The sequence below is a fragment of the Lactuca serriola genome, chromosome 1 (assembly GCF_051521515.1).
Source record: "Lactuca serriola cultivar US96UC23 chromosome 1, Lser_US96UC23_V15, whole genome shotgun sequence".
In the NCBI taxonomy this organism is placed as follows: Eukaryota; Viridiplantae; Streptophyta; class Magnoliopsida; order Asterales; family Asteraceae; genus Lactuca; species Lactuca serriola.
This window is the reverse complement of record NC_136408.1, coordinates 80470417-80476465: the sequence shown is the minus strand read 5'-3', so window position 1 is coordinate 80476465 and position 6049 is coordinate 80470417.

The following is a 6049-nucleotide window of genomic DNA, read 5'->3' as shown; positions in this document are numbered from 1 at the left end:
TCGATCAAGATTTTCGTTTGGGATATGGCTAACAGTTCAATGGAATGAATAATATTATATATATATATATATATATATATATATATATATATATATATATATATATCAAGCGGTTCGGTTCAGTTATCCGCAGATACCTAAATATCCGAACCAAAACCGACCCGTTGACATCCGGTTTTTTCGGTTTCGGTTTTTGTCAGTTTCAGTTTTTTTTGGTTTTGGTTTCGGATCAGCCGGTTCGGCTCGGTTTTTTGGTTTTGCGGTTTTTTTGCACACCCCTAACTGCAGTCATCTTGGGCTCTTCCCCTTGCTACTTGAAGTACCTGAAACTGTAAGCATGAACCTTAGCGAGTCTCCCCAAACTACCACATACCATACACATAATCACATAACAACATACATTGGGCCTAGCCCGCTACATCCGGCCCCGCCCGACATCGAACGAATCCGGCATCAGGCCCCGCCTGGCATCGAGCCCCGCTCGATATACATATCTGTTTCTACCAGGACCCACCTGTCTCTGGGCCCAACCCGCTATACGCAGACAATAACATATAATCATGTTAGTACATAGAAGCCAACAACAACACTATAACTGCTAGTCTCAAGGTCACGCCTATCTTGTTCCCTGCCCCTACTCTGCTAATAATGAGATATGGAACCCCGTCCACACTCAGCTAGTGATGAGATAGGGGACCCCACCCACATTCACCTTCCTACCAGGCACATATAAGTATAAGAAAGACAACAAGTGTAACTAAACATGCATTCCATCCTCGGGTACCACCCGACATCGAACCGTAGTTCGGAAACATACATATAAACATTGCTCGGGTATCACCCGACATATATAAATCTATCAATCCTTATTCATACTCAAATAATGCTAAGATACAGGCCTTTCCCACACTTAGCTACTAATCAACACACATAACATACAACCATACATACGGGCCGAAATTGGTGCCTTCGACCCGTTCCTATAGGAGGAAACTCACCTTGCTAACTGACTGTAGAATCCTGCGAATAAACCTCTCGCTACTAGCTGGCAGATCCCTGAACTGTTGAGCTCTCGACTTCCCGAGCTATCATTACCAACATAATACTTAGTCAAAATCCATAGTCCCTTAGATATCATTCCTTTTCTCAAGACCCCCTTCACAGATCAAACTTAGTCAAAGTCAAAGCCCAGTCAAAGTCAAAGTCAATACCCCGAGTTGACTCAACTCGTTGAGACATCCCCCTGACTCGCCGAGTTCCCTTGCAACTCGTATTCATGACAAAACTATTCAACTCGTCGAGTCCCTCCTTGGACTCGTCGAATTCTACCTGGTACAAAATCAGGACAAATCGACTCAACTCGTAGAGTTCCTCTATGGACTCAACGGGTTCCTCAGTCTGTTTGGACCATCTTAATTGATTAAGCCCCTATTCTTCAGATCCAATCATCATACTTCTCATACACTCTGGAAATGTCCTTTTAAGGGTAAAGTTTCCAACTTTACCCATTATTATCCTTACATAATGGGTTTTGCTCAAACCCCAGGTCTTTACTACATAGATCTGTTGGGTTTTTATGTACTACAATATCCTATGGTGCACATACAACCCTAAAAGCTTTGGATCTATGTTTTCTCTAATTATACATGCATATGGTTTCCAAAACTTTAAGCCTAGAACTAGCATACAAATAACATATGTATAATAAGACAAGTTTTAGACATACCTCTTGATGTTGTTGATGTTGCTAGGAAGACTTTGGCCTTTAAGAACTTAGTGCCCCAAGTGTTACACCTTAAATGGAGTCACAAATCACCTAGGACAAAGGTGACTCTTAAGATAGAATTCCATGCCCCCAAACACCTCCATATTTCTCTAAGAAAAGAAGAGCTAAAAAAGTCGCGTTTTTAGGTCATGGAGTATGTATTTATATGTAAGATTACAAGAGTCATGGGTATAACCCAAATCCATACCCATGGGTTTTATGATCCATGGTTCATGTAGCCCAACTCTTTATGTGTCCATACATAAACTTGATCCAACATGGATCAAAAGCCTAACACATATAAATATAACTAATTACCATAATTAGTCCCTATAGATTTAATTAGTCTCTTTTCATCACTATGATAAATACTAATTAAAACATATGATTTCATATTAACATACTAGAACTTCTAATATATTAATAAATCATATATATAACCTTCTCTCAAGAGTCCATCCTAACAAATTGTCCTGGTGTTATGCAACCCAAATGGACCATGCTACTCTCGGGTCAAGTACATACCAATAATAGTTATGGGCTTAGACATCTAATCCAACAGTCTCACACTTAGATAAGTCTAAAACTATTATTGCAAGTAAGACTCCAAAACCCGACTAGCAATCATAGCTCTTAAAAGCCGTTGTTGAACTTTGACCTAGTCAATGACGTGTCTATTAGATAAGGGATCATATATTCATCCATTCTAGATATCATATGGACTGAGACATGGATTAAAATCATTCTCCCTGTCCATATGTTGTTTCCTGATTCCTGATTTATGACGACCGGTTAATTGAACAAATCAAATCAGTCCAGGCCGAGCACTTACGTTTATCATCACTAAATCATCGAGGGGCCCATTGATATCTCCACATGGGGTAAAAGGAACGGATAAACTTTGACCCAAATCCTCGCTTATACTCACTCATCAAATTACACACAACGATATGTTTTATAACATCCATGTTACTGGTGCGTTTACATATGTCAATGTGCAACCGAGTCGCAACTACAACTCACACGTCTCCGTTTGAAGAATATACGATATTATAGTCTCATGATCACTCGTGATAAAATCCATGAAGTGATTCAAATGAGCGTGGGTTTAATCCAATACTCGAATCTTATTCCAGGAGCACTCATGAATACTGCAGCTATGTCTAGGCCACCTAGACAAACTACAGATCCATTCATGACAGTCTTGCCTCAATACCTACTTCCAAAGTATGATCGATTGTGGACGGTTTGAATGACCTAGTTATTCGGGAAGTCAAAACATGAAAAGTGAAACACAAGAATTATACTAATCCTATATGGCCCCAATACTTGTGAGAGTAAATAAAACACCTTTTATTTAATCACCATATTGATTACTCATTATTCATTGTATAATGTTTTGAATAATCAACTTTAAACTTGAATCAAAACAATAGTTGTCCAATGCTCCAAGCATGCACACTATGTTTACTTATGGTCCTTTGTTTGTGGAATAGATCAATTGACAACATTTCAAATGATACTCATTTCACAATTCCAGATCCTTATCGTAAATGTAAGAGTACATGATTCTTTGCCATTTATAGAAATCTGTTAGATTCTAAACTTATATGCATTAATCCTTTTGTAATGAATATGAACAAAAGCCACAAAGACTCAGTAACAGACATTACAAAGTATTCCAATGGAGAGCAATTCCATGGAAATGAAGTCTCACATTCAAAGTACATTCCTTTGAACATCCTTCTTGCATTAAGTTTTGTAATCTTACACAGATTTGAAGAAGAACTTCCACATATGGATACATTTCCATATTCCCATTTATGACTATCTTTTCTGAACAAAAGTTGCCTCTTTTCAGAATACGTCAATATGGTCTTTCCAAAAATTAACACTATACTTCCAACCGTCCATGAGCAAGCAATCTTTGGTAAACCTTAGATTGTCCTCGACAATTGCTTAATCATTTTAGTCATATCCAGTTCTAGTCCTTTTCCCTCTTAATGCTCTAGGCATTTGGAAAATTTAAAATGGATGAATATTATAGCACATGTAATTGATCCTATATCCAAAGCATATGGGAAACGATTCATGATGTCTCACATAAAGACATGATGCTAGACCAGTCTTTTGCTATAATATTTCTATTTCTATTTGCCATGTTCTCATAATTCGAATTATAAAAAGGGATGTCGTAATAATAATAGAATTTTAGAACGCAAATAATGTAATCATGACTAAATTTGATTAAACACTCACAATCTAAGCTTTTAGAATTGGAATGAAGTATCATTTCCTCTCCTTTAATTATAGCAAAACAACTTTCCAAACCCTGCAACTTTGCAAATTGACACTTTTGTTTTCTATAATTAACATTACTAACTTGCAACACCTAACATAATAATCATGCTCCCACTAACATGATAATTATTAGCATAACACTTATGCTCCCACTAGCTTTGACATGTATCCAAAAACCAGCTGGACTTCTAGAACTCAATACTTATTGACTTTCTTACCAAAGTTCAGATTTCTGATACGAGATGCTTTGATAAGACTTTATCAAAATCATACACCTTTCCTTACATATCTCACATGTGTGTCTAAACACTTATGTAGAGGATGCCGTAATCATAATGTTTAGACCAAAAACCCAATAAAATGAAGAAGAAGATATCTCAGAGGTTATTAAGCAAGCTTGAGACTTGCTTACCAGAAAATGATGAGGATGGTACGAAGTTGCTGGATCTATAATCTCCTCCTTGAGTCCTTAAGCCTCTCCTTTTTCCACAAGCTTCAACTCACAAGATTTCTCTCAAAAATCGCTCACAAGCATTAGGGTTTTGAGATCTAAGGTTTGGACAATGGAGGCTGGAAATGAGGCCAAACCCTAATTCATAAAGTGTTTAAATAGGGTGAAAAATCCTAGATTTAGGGTTTCCCAAACCCAGTCCAAATTGTCGAGTAGATCCCCTCTAACTCGTCGAGTTGGTCTTCCAAAAACACGCATGATAGCGTTTCTACTCGTTGAGTTCTTGCCCTTGGACTCAACGAGTTGCCTTCTTGTATGAAGATGTTCTTTCCTCTTTTGCCTTCTGGTTTCCAGGTGTTACAAGGGAGAGGGACTTTCTTGTTCCAAAGTATGTGGCGGGCGAGGAGATGAAAAAGGCCTGATACCATGAGATGTTGTAGAGTGATATCTCCCAGTGTGTGAGTTGATCGAGCTGCAAGATGCTGGAAGATGTGATTGCGAGGGGGCGGGAGATGGACCTAGATTTGGAGATGGAGAGGAAGAGGAAACCAGATCGGGTTGAAACATGGAGTTCGGGAAAAAAAGCCCAAGGTATCAGATCACAGATCGAGGATCCAGCAAAGTCGCAGCCATTGTGGTAAGTGCGGAAAGATGCATGAGGGGACGTGAAAGGCAGGTAGTTCGGGCTGCTTTAAGTGCAACCGAAATGGTCATGTCAGCAGGGACTGCACTGCTACCACAACCAACATAACAATATCTGATATGATTTTCTTCCAGTGCAATCATAGGGGCCACAAGAGGTCCCAGTGTCCAAGTTTAGCAGCAGCAGGACAGGTGGCAACACCCGCTCCTGCTACATTGAGGATTACCGCTGGCCATCAGGGCCAGTCAGAGGTGCCTGTGGTGAAGAGTAGAGCCTTCCAGCTGATAGCAGAGGAGGCACGTGCAGCTCTCGATGTTGTGGCAGGTATGTATCTTCTCCTTATCTGTTTTATCTATATTGGTTTATTGCTTATGTTTATGTGTTTCATTAAAGTATCATTCATTGTGAATGATATATCTGCTTTGGTATTATTCGAATCGGGTGCTACCCGATCTTTTGTATCGCTTGTGCTCAGCAAGCAATATGTTAGAGCTCCTAGAGCTAGACTGTCCACTTGATGTAGAGATTGCGGATGATAGGACTGTTCGGGTTGCGACGGTTCATTGGGGATGTACACTACAATTGTTTGATGAGCAGTTTTCTGTGGCTTTAGTCCCCATTCCCCTGCGAGGGAATAAGGTTATCGTGGGTATGGACTGGTTGAGCCCCAATGGGGCAGTGGTTGATTGTGAGCAGCAGCTTATACGAGTTCAGACCCAAAGTAGGCGAGGATTGGTGATTCAGGGCAAGAGGCCACAGTGTGGACCGACTTTGTGTTCAGAAGTAAGAGCTAGGTGTTACCTTCAACACGGTTGCGTAGGTTATGTCGCCTATGTTATGGATACCCGGGATAAGGGTAAGGCGACCATGGATGATGTACCGATCGTAC